This window comes from Rattus norvegicus, chromosome 4, assembly GCF_036323735.1.
Source record: "Rattus norvegicus strain BN/NHsdMcwi chromosome 4, GRCr8, whole genome shotgun sequence".
Classification (NCBI taxonomy): domain Eukaryota; kingdom Metazoa; phylum Chordata; class Mammalia; order Rodentia; family Muridae; genus Rattus; species Rattus norvegicus.
Window position 1 is genome coordinate 35,548,318 of NC_086022.1, and position 14,500 is coordinate 35,562,817.

The 14,500-nt window shown below is 41.0% G+C and overlaps 2 long non-coding RNA genes across 2 annotated transcripts; one reads left to right on the top strand and one right to left on the bottom strand.

Moving 5' to 3' along the window:
- Positions 1-7,254: 7,254 nt before the first annotated feature.
- LOC134486667 (uncharacterized) lies at positions 7,255-10,742 on the bottom strand. The gene is made up of 2 exons (XR_010066010.1): positions 10,631-10,742; positions 7,255-7,412 (listed from the first exon to the last, which is right to left on the bottom strand). It is a non-coding gene; the product is annotated as an uncharacterized LOC134486667 (long non-coding RNA).
- A 49-nt stretch (positions 10,743-10,791) lies between these two features.
- LOC120102231 (uncharacterized) lies at positions 10,792-12,375 on the top strand. Its single transcript, XR_005503447.2, has 2 exons — positions 10,792-11,107; positions 11,462-12,375. It is a non-coding gene; the product is annotated as an uncharacterized LOC120102231 (long non-coding RNA).
- Positions 12,376-14,500: the final 2,125 nt, after the last annotated feature.

The window sequence follows — 14,500 nt, forward strand, 5'->3', positions numbered from 1 at the left end:
ATGATGTTGGCGGGGGAAATGTGAATTGGTGCAGCCACTCTGGAAATCAGTATGAAAAATCTTCAAAAAACTAAAAACGAGTCCACCATATGACCCAGCAACACCACTGCTGGCACGTGTCCAAAAGGACTCGGCATCTCATTCCACTGACACTTGCTCAGCAGTGTCTATAGCCTCCCTATTCACAACAGCCAGGAAATGGAAACAACCTAAATGCTCTTCAACAGATGACTGGATAATGAAAATGTGATATATATATATATATATGCATATATATATATATATATATACATACACACACACACAATGAAATGATATTAAACCATAAAGAGAAATGGAATGTTGGAATTTGAAGTTAAATGGATGGACCTAGAAAAGATTATACTGACTAAGGTAGACTCGGAAAGCCAATTTCCACATGTTCTATATTATCTGTGGGTCGCAGCTACAGACATTCAGATGTGAAAATAAAACATGGAGTCACCACAGAAACCATGAAATGATAGAAGGGTCGTAGATGGAGGATGCTTGTGAGAGTAATAGCAGGATACAGATAACGTGAAGTGAGAGATGGACAAAGGGGGTGTGTGACTCCACCTGAAGAAAGGGGAAGGCCATCTGCAATGAGGGAGAATGAAGAAAGAGGCACAAACAACACTAAATTCATTTAACAAAGCCCAAACACATCGTGATTTATATATTAACCTAAGATCATGCACAACACATTTAAGCATACATACACACACTTTTCAATTTCTATTAAACTATTTTAAACTTAAATATATTTTGATCATATTCTTCCCCTCCTCCGTGTCCTTCCAGATCCTCCTTGCTCCCAACCCATCTAACTTTTAACTTGTTTCTCAAAAACAAAAACAAAACCCACACTCGATATAACAAGACTCCCCAAATCAGGAAAACAAAAGAAACATCCAGGCAAGGGGGAAAACAAGACTTAAAAACCCCCAAAAACAAAAAACAAAAAAAACCCCACACGCGCACATACATACACATACAGTAAAAATGAAATAAACAAAAAACAAAACCCCCAAAAGTATGGAGTTCACATATGTGTTGGTCAACTACTCCTGAACATGGAGTTTCCTCTGGAGTGGCTCATATAAGCAGTATCATTCCGTTGGAGAAAACTGACTCTCTCTCCCAGCAGGTGTAAGTAACACTTCAGTTATTAGCCTTTACCCTAGTGGCTAGGTTTTCATTCATCCATTTGTCCATTCATTCACTCCCTTGTTCATTCATTTTTTATAAAATAAGAAAATAAAATATACTGTGATGAAACAAAACCTAACACCTTGGAGTTGGACAGGACAAGCCAACAGAAGCAAAAGAGCCCAAGAGAAGGCTCAAGAATCAGAGATGTACTCACATTCAGGAATCTCATAAAAACACTAAACTGGAAGCTTTAATAGACGGCCGAGGACCTGGTGCATACTCACGCAGGCCCTGCGCATGCTGCCTCAGACTCTGAATTCATATGAGTTTTGCTCATGTTGATTTAGAGGGTTTAGAGAGCATTGTTTTCTTGGTATGCTTCATCCTTCCTAGCTCTTACCTTCTTTGTGCATCCTCTTCCCTGGGGTTCCCTGAGCCTTGAGGCTCTGATGGAGACATCACATTTAAGGCTGAGTAGTCCAAGGTCTCTCACTCTCTGCATAATGTCTGGCTGTGAGTCTTTGTATTTGTTCCCATCTGCTGCAGGGCAAAATTTCCCTGACAAGGGCTGAGCAAGTCACTGATCTATGAGTAGAGGAGAATGTCATTAGGAGTCTTTTATCTCTATTCTCTCTCTCTCTCTCTCTCTCTCTCTCTCTCTCTCTCTCTCTCTCTCTCTCTCTCTCTCTCTCTCATATTATTTGCTTTAACCCTAGGTTCCTGGGCTATCTAGTTTCTGTTCTGGTTCTTGGTCACTGAAGCAGTGTCATGTGTGGGCTCCATCTCATGAAGTGGGCCTTAAGTCAAATCATATATGATTCGGTTACTCCCATGAGCTCTGTGCTAACATTGCCCTAGCGTATCTTGCAGGTAGTATACCATTGTAGGTCAAAGGGTTTGTGGCTGGCTTGATATTTATATCTCTGTTTTGGTATCTTGCAGAGTATCTTCCTGTACCAAAGACACTAGAATGTAAAAGTTGGGGCTCTGTGTAGGCACCAGCTTGACATCACCATGTTCAGTGAAATGTTCAGCATCCTTAGCCACCAGGGAATTGAAAATCAAAACTGCTTTGATAGTTCATCTTACATCTATCAGAATGGTTAAGATTACAAAACAAACAAACAAAACAAAACAAAAATCAGTTTCAGCCGACAGCACATGTTGGTGAGAATCTGGAACAAGGACAATACTCATATATTGTTGGTGGGAGTAAAAACTTGTACAGCCACTATACAAATCAGTGTGACATATACCTAAACAATGTTTCATCCTACCACAAAGACACATGCTCAACCATGTTTATTGTAGCTTTCTTCATGGTATCTAGAAATTAGAAACAACCTAGATGTCTGTCAACAGAAGAACAGAGAAAGAAAATGTAGTACATTTACACAATGGAGTATTACTCAGACATTAAAAATATTAGATCATGAAATTCAGACAAATGGATGGAACTAAATATAAAATTATCCTAAAGAATGTATTCAGACCAAAATGACAAATATGCTATGTATTCACATATATGTAGATTTTAGTTGTTAGGTCAATGATAACCAAGCTACAATTTATAGAACTCCAGAGGGTATGTAAAATATGAGACAGATTCTCATTCGAAAGTGGAAATAGAATAGATGATGATGGGTGAATGGAACAGGGGTGGGGGCCTGGAACAGGAGGAACGAGGTTGGGGAAAAGGGGGTATGGGAGGGAACATAGGGAGAGACCGCTAAAATTAAGAGGTACCTGAGGGGTTGTGTGGAGATCTAACACAGTAGAAACTGTCTATAATACATACTTCTTTTTTTTTCATCTTTATTAAATTGGGTATTTCTTATTTACATTTCGATTGTTATTCCCCTTCCCGGTTTCCAGGCCAACATCCCCCTAACCCCTCCCCTTCCCCTTCTCTCTGGGTGTTCCCCTCCCCATCCTCCCCCCATTACAGCCCTCCCCCAGCAATCACGTTCACTGGAGGTTCAGTCTTGGCAGGACCAAGGGCTTCCCCTTCCACTGGTGCTCTTACTAGGATATTCATTGCTACCTATGAGGTTGGAGCCCAGGGTCAGTCCATGTATAGTCTTTGGGTAGTGGCTTAGTCCCTGGAAGCTCTGGTTGGTTGGCATTGTTGTTCATATGGGGTCTCAAGCCCCTTCAAGCTCTTTCAGTCCTTTCTAAGATTCCTTCAACGGGGGTCCCGTTCTCAGTTCAGTGGTTTAATGATGGCGTTCGCCTATGTATTTGCTGTATTTTGGCTGTGTCTCTCAGGAGAGATCTATATCCAGTTCCTGTCGGCCTGCAGTTCTTTGCTTCATCCATCTTATCTAGTTTGGTGGCTGTATATATATGGGCCACATGTGGGGCAGGCTCTGAATGGGTGTTCCTTCTGCCTCTGTTTTAATCTTTGCCTCTCTATTCCCTGCCAAGGATATTCTTGTTTCCCTTTTAAAGAAGGAGTGAAGCATTCACATTTTGATCATCCGTCTTGAGTTTCATGTGTTCTATGCATCTAGGGTAATTCAAGCATTTGAGCTAATAGCCACTTATCAATGAGTGCATACCATGTATGTCTTTCTGTGATTGGGTTACCTCACTCAGGATGATATTTTCCAGTTCCAACCATTTGCCTACAAATTTCATAAAGTCATTGTTTTTGATAGCTGAGTAATATTCCATTGTGTAGATGTACCACATTTCTGTATCCATTCCTCTGTTGAAGGGCATCTCGATTCTTTCCAGCTTCTGACTATTATAAATAAGGCTGCGATGAACATAGTGGAGCATGTGTCTTTGTTATATGTTGGGGCATCTTTTGAGTATGGAGGCGCTCTAAATGAAATTGCCAAATAAAGGGGAGTCTGAACTCACTGTCTCTTGTCACCAAACGAAGCTTCCAGTACTGGTACTGGGTTATATCAAATTGAGGTTTTTACCATGGGGCCACATGGGAACCCCCAAAGAATCCAGGCTGTTGGCAAGAATATAGGTTATTCTCCACAAATTGACAACGAAGATCCTTTGCTGAAGACAACACACAAACACACACACACACACACACACACACACACACACACACACACATATTTTAAAGGAGTAATCACACTGGCTGAAAACATTTCCCATAAAAACCATAGAATAATAAAAGCCCAGCACAGACATTAGAAATTCTCCTTTTGAATGATTGTCCAAGTGACTCCCAAAATGATATAGACTATGTATGAAGCCTTGGTTTCTTCTCAGGGATTGAGAGTGGGACCCTATTCCTGAAGACACCACATATGTAGGGCACAGGATTCAGATGATTTGAGCAGGATCTGACCCCAAAGCCTCTTTCTTTCAGTCTAGCCTCCAAGGTATCAGAAAATGCTACACGAGCTGCCAAAGGAGGAAAACAGTTTAACATTCCTGGTTACATACAACACTATGACAACAAGGATAACAAGATATCCATATTTGCGTATCATATGCATAAAGATATGCATATGCAAGGAGCAATAAGTGGCACATACATGTCTGTGGAAACCAATAGCTGTCTAAGTAGGTCTTAAGACCCACTCAACAGGAGGGAAGTCATGTTGGACACTGAGAACTGGCCAGCTTCCTCATGCTAGTGAGGTCCAAGGATCCACTACTCTATCACTTTACTAGACCGATGTAATTCCTGATTACATTCTGGATCTTATCCTTATACCCACAGATAAGTGTTGCTACCATCATCAAAGAACCCTGCCTTTACAACCAATGAAGACTATCATAGAACCACAACTGGGTACCATGCACTGGATATGATGAAGAGATAAATGGACGGTGGGGAGTCTAGCCCAGTGGATACGGCTACAGTGCTGCTGCTGTATCTGTGGCCCAGGGAATGTTAAGACAGTGTATCATAAAGATTGATGTTTCGAAGTGAGCTGGGAAACAGTCTCATCTAGAAATGGCTGCGGAAGCAAGACCGAAACAGTGGCAAAACCAAAAGACACATTAATGTGGAAAGGGGAAAATGTAAGAACCCCACCTCTAGACAATGAACCAGCCTTTTCCAGTAAAAAGTCTTCGCATCCATTGTCCGGTGCAGAGTGGTCAGCCTTAATACCACATGCAAAGAAACAACGGAAATGAACTTAGCAGATTGTGTTTCTAGTTTGAGCACACACACATACATATGCACACTCATGTATTATGTGACAATGACAAACACAGTAAAAGAAGCTATTACTTGACTGTGAGGGGGCATGAGAGGAGTTGAATGCAGGAAAGGGGTGGGGGAAGTGATACAATTTTATTTCAATTTAAACATATTTTTAAGAACTACACCAGTATCAACATACTATAGCAAGGTCAGAAAAAACCTCAAAACTAGAAAGCAGTGACTCATTTAAACACTACTTAGTGAAAAAGATTATAATAATGACCAGGCAAAATAAAGAGTAAAGCAAGGATCTTTCAGAAACAATGGACTGAGCAAGAGATTAGACAGAGTAAAGAGGGAAGAACGAGGAGTCCTATAGAAGTCCAAGCAATTTTCTGGACTGGGCGTGGATGATAGAATTGAAGGAAAAGTCCTAATTCAAAACTCTGTTGGAGGAGATGTTTTAAATTATGGAAAAACTGTCCTACCCATAATAAATATATAAAACCTCAAACTAAAACAAAGATAAAAATAAAAAGACACTAGATTAATAACGAGGATTTAGATTGCCAAAGATCAACAGAAGTTATACGTTATGGAAACAAGAGAAAGCAAAACACACACACACACACACACACACACACACACACACGCATGCACACACACACACGCACACACACACACGCACACACACACGCATGCATATACACACACACACGCACACACGCACACACACACGCATGCACACACACGCACACACACACACGCACACACACGCATGCACACACACACACGCACACGCACACGCATGCACACACACGCATGCACACACACGCACACACACACGCATGCACACACACGCACACACACACGGACACACACACACGGACACACACACACACGCACACGCACACACACACGCACACACACACGCACACACACACACGCACACACACACGCACGCACACACACACACACACACGCGCATGCACAGTGAAACATCTATCTACTGAAACATATTCCAGGTTAAATTCAGCACACTGGTCAAGAAGTCTAAAGGATCTATGTTCTGAAGAAAATTCTAGAAGAACCTCAAGGCAAAAGAACAAAGGAAGTACCCCAAAGAAGGACTGAGATGCAAGAGAGAGTGCTAAGACAGTAGGGGCCTTCAGGATATCTGCATTAACAACGTCCTAGGTACAGCATTAAAAACACACTTCTTTCCAACGAAAGCATTTCAGGACAGGGACTGGTTTTAAACTCAGTTAGCAAAATGCTGTTAATTGATGCTAGATCGATAAATTGATGCTGACGCAATGATGTCATTAATGAACATACTTCTCACCAAGTCTCTCCATTTCAATAACCTTTTTTAATTACTTAATCAAGATTAACTCATTGTGTGGATGAAAAATTATTTGTTATAATAATATTCACCCGTTTGGAAATCCAGTAAGCTCAATATTTTTTGGAATGAGGAGGTTTAATTTTTCCTTAAAACAATGAGAATCATATCCATACCCAAAACTTTGAGGATAAGTCTTTTAAATCTTGCTGTATTGTATTAAGATCAGAGGAGAATATGGCAAGAATATGGTATAATACCCAGTCATATCATAATTGAATTTTACTTCCCTAACATGATGAAATTCTAAGATTTCCTTTGCTTTATTTTTTTTAAACAGTCATTATGATGGCATCATGAAATCATTTCTAATCCAGTGGAGCCGGCCATCACAACCATTTGAAATACAGTTATGCCTTTCAGTGGTGGCTTAGTAATGATATTAACTATGAATTTTCCTGCACAAGCCATTTATTCATGTCACCACTTAACCACCGTGAGCTTGTTTATGGCTTTTAAAGTGGCATCTGTTTCATTGTTAGCTCCTTTCTTCAGCACATACTGTTCCACGGGTTATCATAAAGGAAGACAGAGAAGCTGATTAACGTGGAGTTCCATCCCGAGTCATTTATTCATGACGACCGGCATTACAAAGAGGAGGGGGAAGCACACCACAGCCAGAGAAGATCTGTTCACAATCCATGAAGTCCACACTCCGGCATCCAAGTCTGCTACTGTAACTGCTTTTTCTAATCATGTCTACCTCTAGGGTATATGTAAAAGTTGAAATACAATCAATAAAAATTAATGTTTGTAGTTACTCTTTCAACAACAACAATAACAACAGTAATAGTAATAAAAGACAGCGTGTGAGTAGGGATCAATCAAAGCAGTCTTGGGTTTTGCATCTTGGTGGTGGAGGCAAAAGTGAAATGTGATAAACCGTTTTGAATATATCTGCTCAATTCCAATCCCAGTCTCCTGCTTTTCTTACCAAACCACGGTTACTTAAGACATAACAAATGAGGGGACAGTCCCTCATTCCATTATTTGGGTGTGTGTGTGTGGAGGGGTACTTGATTGTTCTTAAGACAATGTCAAAAATAGCAAAACCCCAAAATTAAGACACACTGTGAGAACGTATTTGTGGTGGAGGGTCCCCAAGACATCTCTGTATTGTCTCCCTAACTTTCCGTCAATCTGCAGTTATAACATTATCTGTCATGTGGTGCAAGCTTGGCTATGCTCTTCCTTCTAAGCCCCCCCCCCCCCAGATCTTCCCTTTTCTTCACAATGCCAGCTGCCAGAGGCAGGGATTCTTCTGGCTGAGTGCACAGATACAACGCCCCCAGAGCCTGTTTGTGTCTCAGCAAAGCAGATATTGAAAGCCTATGAAAGGGGCAACTTGAGGGGGATAAGGAACCCAAATCACACTAGTATTACCTGTCAGTTCATCCCTACCACAATTAAATAAGTAATACCCGCTGCCTATCAAACCACTAAGCCCTTTGCATGTGTGTAATCTCCCTGAATCCCTCTGCAGCCAGCATGGGGCTGCGACGATCACACTCATACATTCCACCACAGAGTAGGCACTACGTTGTCATCTGGAGAAACTGGGCATTCATTTCATCTCGTTCTCAAGAAAAGCAAAGCAAAACAACAACCATAAGACTGTTGAGACAGAGACTCTAGAGAATTTACAAAGGAGATTTAAAAAAAAATAAAGACACCTTAATTATTAAGACTTTTGTTTCAAAAGTGCTGGGCATTGGTTATATATCTTATAGAGGCCACCTGAGAGGTTGTTGAGCCTATTTCTCCTCAACTTAGGAAGCTGGTGATATCATTATTTCCCCTCTTTGACATAGGAAACAGTGGCATAAAAAGAACCAAGGACCATGCCTAGGCTAATAGAAGACCTGGAATTTGAACCCATGGAGTCCCAGCTCAAAGGTCCTACTGTTAACCACTTTGATACTCTGCTGTCACCAAGGGCATCGTGACACAATGACACTATGCTGGAGTTCATTTCCCTATCTACTCGTACTATAGGAATGCTTCCAAGTGAAAAAAAGTCTGAGGAAATCCATTTTAATCATGGCATGTGTAATACCAAGATAAAGTATATTGCAAAAACAGCTTGGAAAGTGTAGTGCTCAACTAAGCATGTGAACTCCAAGAAAAGCATGAACTTCTCCAGCACGTCTGGTCCTAGGAACTTATTTCTTCGCTGCACGATTCACTTTCTCGGCACCAATTATCTCACGTGGGGAAATGGTAACTTGCCATTGTTCGGGGTGATGCTCTTGTTTTGTTTTGTTTGTTGTTGTATCTGTCCATTATAGCTTCTGATTCACGACCTCATCCCATTGCTATTCTTGAGCTTTCCTTTCCTTTTATCTGTGCTTTCTTTCCTCCCTCTTGGAGAATATTTCTCCCCCACTGTCCACTTTGGCAAGGGCAGCTTTGGCTTCACAGACCGTGAGTGCCACATGGGCACCCCGCTTCGGGTTGGCACACTGCCAGGTAGTAGATCGGCCTTCAATATGTCTTCATTTATTTACTTATTTTTATTTTCCTTCATTTTTTTTTACATTGTCATAGGACCAACTAGGATATGGTGAAATAACAGATTTCTTTCTTAAATGATGATATATATACATCTGCAGACATAGGAATTTTTATGTCTATATTGGATATTTGCACAGTTAATTTGGCTCCTTCCCACAGACATGGGATAAATATTTAGCGAACAATATGGGACATTTTAGGTAAGTAGATAAAGTGATGTTTAAGAAAAATTCAGCAAGTACTTATATTTCGCCATGTTTAGTAAAGAATTGCCTGTTGATATACATGTTTTCTTTTAGAGTACCGGAAACAATCGTAACTGTCCCACACATCATCAAGACAATTGAAAAGAAAGACCATTTACTTTGAGAACTTCCGATTATTACAATAGCACTAGACTCAACCCAGACTTGGTCTTTGCCCAATAATAAAGCTTCGTTCCACCATATAAGAATAACGAACGTTCTTTTACCAATATGAACTCTATTTTAAGAGTAAGGAAGAAAAAAGATAAAATTACCGAGATCAATGGGAAAGATAATAAAACACGACTTATAAAATGAGAACATTTCAAGTCTCACGTAGGCTGAACTTTAGAATGTATAAAATTGAAATATTCTACCTTTAAAACAACTTACGCTACATCTTCTGATTGGCTCCTAATATAAAATGTGCAGTAAAAAAAATCCTAAAAAGGTTCGCTCGATTGCTTTGTAACCATTCTGCTAATAACATCGGACCACTAAAGTGAAAAGGAGAACACTTGGGTTTTGCAAATGTGACTTAGAGAAGAAATTGTCCTTAGCATGTCTTTCTTGGACTTTCTTGGAAAATTATCTAAGATGCTCGTTTTGAATAGTCCGCACACTGACCATCTAGTTTCAGGCGCAAAGCTCTTCTTCCTCAAAGTGAGATCGCTTTAGTTAGACCGCACTTCTCCACTTGGAGTTCTCATAAGGCTTTACCAGTTCTGACTGACTGCCGATGACTCGGGTAATGGAAAGTGTTTTAGGGAGTCATGAGCAAAAATAACAAATGCTAATTCAAGCAGAAAACAATGGAGTTTTCATATTTGTATGCTCAGGAAAAATTATGTTTTTATAGAATGTGGAAAGGGCATGGGGTTCCTATCCTTCTCGCGGTCTCTTGCCAGTCGTATCTCAGTTTTACCAATATTTGAACAAATCCGTTTTATACTTCCCTAGTACAAAAATCAAAACAGAGTTCATTCCTTAATTTCCCAATAAAACATTAGTTAGAAAATGCAGTGATAGGGATCGCTTTTGGCTTACTTTGCTGCAGGCTTGCCAGATAAAATATGGGGAGCCCAGCTAAACCGGGGTTTCAGATTTTTAAAAAAGCAGTTTTTGGCATCACTCCGTCTCAAATATTACATGAGACATACTTACACGAACAGATAATTCATTGTTTATCTGAAATTTAGATTTAACCAGGCATGTCGAATTTTTATTTGCTAAAGCCGGTGAGCGTGCTTAACTCCTCTGTTGCTTTTATTTGTGTAAATCATCAGGAATTCTCTAAAGTAGCACTCTTTTGTGACGTGAAAATCGGAACGTGGGGGAAAGGTTTTCCATATAGACATTCCTGAAGGAGATGTCATGTTCCGGGGTGCTGGGATTCCGCAGAGCAGGAGTCTCTGGCCATTTGTAATCGGGTCGTGAAAGAGTAGATTCTGGAAAACCAAGACACTGCTTCAAACCATCAGGTTAGAGTCATTGATAAAAGTTTAGCACCTCCGTTCTAATCGGAATTAGCGCGCCTGAGAAAACCAGCATGTAATTTGGCAAGATCTGAGGCAATTACTTAAAAAGAGGAGCAGATGTAATTGAGCATGCGACCCTGTCATCCTGTCACCGGCAGAGCAGGTAAATTTGCCACCGGCACTAAGGAAATGAGGCTAGGCCCAAAGCATCTGCTGGAAGCCGGGTTTTGTGTGGGTGCTCTGGGGAGGAGGGGGATTGTCCGAGGGAGAATCGGGGTGGTAAACATCCGAATCTGGACCCTTGGCTTAATTCATACTAGAAAGGGCCCAGCCAAGGCTGAACAGTTACACTTTGTCTAACAAATCAGTTCAAATTAAACCAGGATGTGGTGAGAGATATACCATGCGCTTAGGGAAGTTATCGAGATAAGGGGGGGGGGAAGATGGAATATTTTTGATTGGTTGAATGTAATTGTTTATCGGGTCTTAAGTCTATGACACCCCTTTTGCTTTTCAGGGCTTCTCTTCTTAATTTTCTTTACACAAAACTCATGAAATGTGGCCGATTGGTAGGGCTGCAGCATTCAGTTTGCTTGATTTCCTTTTTGGTCATTTCTCAACATGGACAGCAAACAACCTCAACCACCTCGGAAAAGTTTGACCGTTACTTCGAGGTAAAAAGTCTTTTCACCCGGTTAGTTTGCTAAGTTTGACAGGAATGACCAGTCAGCCTCCAAGTTAGTGAACTCTGAATTTAAACAAGCTGGAGCTAGCTCATCTGCCTTTACCAGCGGAGTCAAACACTTGCCCTGAATTAATATATGCATTCTATATTTCCAAGAGAATCAAATGACAAGTTCTTATAAAGTTTGCCTTGCGTTCGCTAAGGGAAAGAAAAGAAAAGAAAAGGAAAGGAAAGGAAAGGAAAGGAAAGAAGAGAAAAGAAAAGAAGAGAAAAAGAAAAGAAAAGAAAAGAAAAAAGAAAAGAAAAGAAAAGAAAAGAAAAGAAAAGAAAAGAAAAAGGCTTTTGTCGCGGAGACAGCCTGAAAACGCATCCCATATGAGACCCAATGCTTTCCTTGTCAGGTGGTTCACTGAACTCCAATGTGAGGGTCAGTTTTGGTCAACTCTTTACCCCTGCATAACCTGAGTCCTTAAACAATTTATACCTCCTTACATGCGGTCCTGCACAGAAGGCTTTCCCATTTTGTTTTCAACCTATTCCAATTCAAATCCTTTCCTGAAGTAGTGTGAAAGGGACCCCCAGGCAATGGTGAAGATTGTTCTCCCCTTTCAAGGCAGCAGGCATTTGCTAAGTTTCGGGGGAGCCACCTGTCTTAATTGTATTTCCTGCTCTTGCGTGGCTTTTGTTTGCAATAAAAGAACTCATCTCAGGTGAGTTAACCTCGCTTTTTAGAGAGGGCACCTGCAGTTATCTTAGTGTGGATTGTAAATCAAAACATGTTGAGCCTTTAAAGAGAGAAAGAAAGAGGTGCTGACAGGCGACAATGTCAGCGGGATTAGGCGCCGTTCTCACCACTTGTATTATGGGGACCCAGAGTGACTGAGTCACATTCGATTACAAGGGGGAAAAGATTCCCAGAAATTCCACAGATGGGAGGTGTGTGGCTTCTGTGAGCCTGGGAAGTGCGCGGGGTGAAAGTAGGGCGGTTAAGGAGGTATGAAGATCTCTCTCTCTCTCTCTCTCTCTCTCTCTCTCTCTCTCTCTCTCTCTCTCTCTCTCTCTCTCCCTCCCTCCCCTCCTCCCTCTCCCTCTCCCTTCCCCTCTCTCTCTCTCTCTCTCTCTCTCTCTCTCTCTCTCTCTCTCCTCCCCCCCTCGCTCTCCCTCCCCTCAGCCTTCTATAATTGACCGAGATTTTTCAGCTTGTGATTTGATCCAGCCAAACCCTGTTACAGGCACTTGCCCCCAACTGAGACCAAGGCTGGATGGAGCGAATAGGAATTAGGTGACTCGCTGGCATGTACAATACATGCATTCACATCTATTAGGGTAAATGACACGTCGCTCACTTTAAGCACAGGCAGCTGGAGATTGTCATATTCTGAAAATGACAACTGTTATTTATTTATTGAGAATATTTATACAGGTTCTTCCTGGGCACAGAGAATGCATTTTTTTTCAGCAGCACTATGACACCAGGCCATCACGTGTCTAGAAAGAACACAGAAAACCATTAGCACTTGCGGAGACAAAGCCCTCGGACTCGGGGCAGCAATCTGTAAGAGCAGGGATTTAGAAGGTTGACTGTGGCAGGTTTTTAAGTGGGGCCCAAGTCATTATCTTTTTTTTTTTTTTTTTGGTTCTTTTTTTCGGAGCTGGGGACCGAACCCAGGGCCTTGCGCTTCCAAGGTAAGCGCTCTACCACTGAGCTAAATCCCCAGCCCCCCAAGTCATTATCTTAACAGGGTTTCAAACTACTCTGAGAGAAAAACAATTGTTTTTTTTCCCATGGCCTGATTATATTAGCTGCTGGAGGACTGGTTTTGAAGCACTGATTAATTTGGTCAGAGGGCTATACAACTCAGGAGGCGTGCGGGTCAGCTGGTAAAGGGAGAACGAAGAAAATTGGTTAGAACAAGAAGAGTTCCTACCATTGCTTTTCCACACACCAAAGCCTTTGACCTCCAGAGAAGGCTCTTTCTAGTGCGCTGCTGGAGTCCCCACTGTGTTAAAGGAGGCTTAGATAGTGTTGCTCCAAGGGGCCACTCTGCCCTTCCAACAGTCACTTCCTGGCTACATTCTGGATCTACTGAGGCTTACTGGGAGTGTGACCTTGGAATATGGGTCTTTACCAAGGAAGAAAGGAACAGAGAATAGTATCTAGAAGAATAGTTTATGTAAAATACATTCTAAGCGTCAGATTATGGGGACCAACACAATCCTTAAACATATACAGGACAACTCAAATTCCAAATAATGTGGAAAGTCTATGCTACACACACACACACACACACACACACACACACACACACACCATTTCTTACTAGGTTCTTGGTCTTTTCTAATTACAACTGTGAAGGACTAAACCCAGCTCCAGACAATTCTTGAAATATTTATAACGTTCTAGAAAGATTCACTTGAGCATGTGATATTCTTATGGTCACTTGGTAATAATTTTTGGACTTGGACCTATTACCCAAGCACGGGGATGGAACTCACGGATCTCACCATATGGGGAAGCCTCCTGTTGCTGTAGTGAGCTGGAGAGTAAATCTCAGAAATGGTTTATTGTCTCCTGAAAATGGGGCCTTAACATAAGCATCTAAATTTTAGTCTATAATTTTATTGAGAAAGTCTAAAGAAATCCATTGTCAAGTAATATTTTCTTTTTCTGACATTAAAATGTTTTAATATTTAAAGTAGTTAGGAAAATGAAAAATGAATTATATGAATATATAATTTCTAACAACCCAAAGACAATTGTTGCGAATACCTTGGTACACAGATATTCATGTATGTAAAAAAGTAAGGAGCTTATTTTTTTTTAGGCAAAACTGGGATTTTTGCCACTTATATTGCTTTGTATTCTTCCAT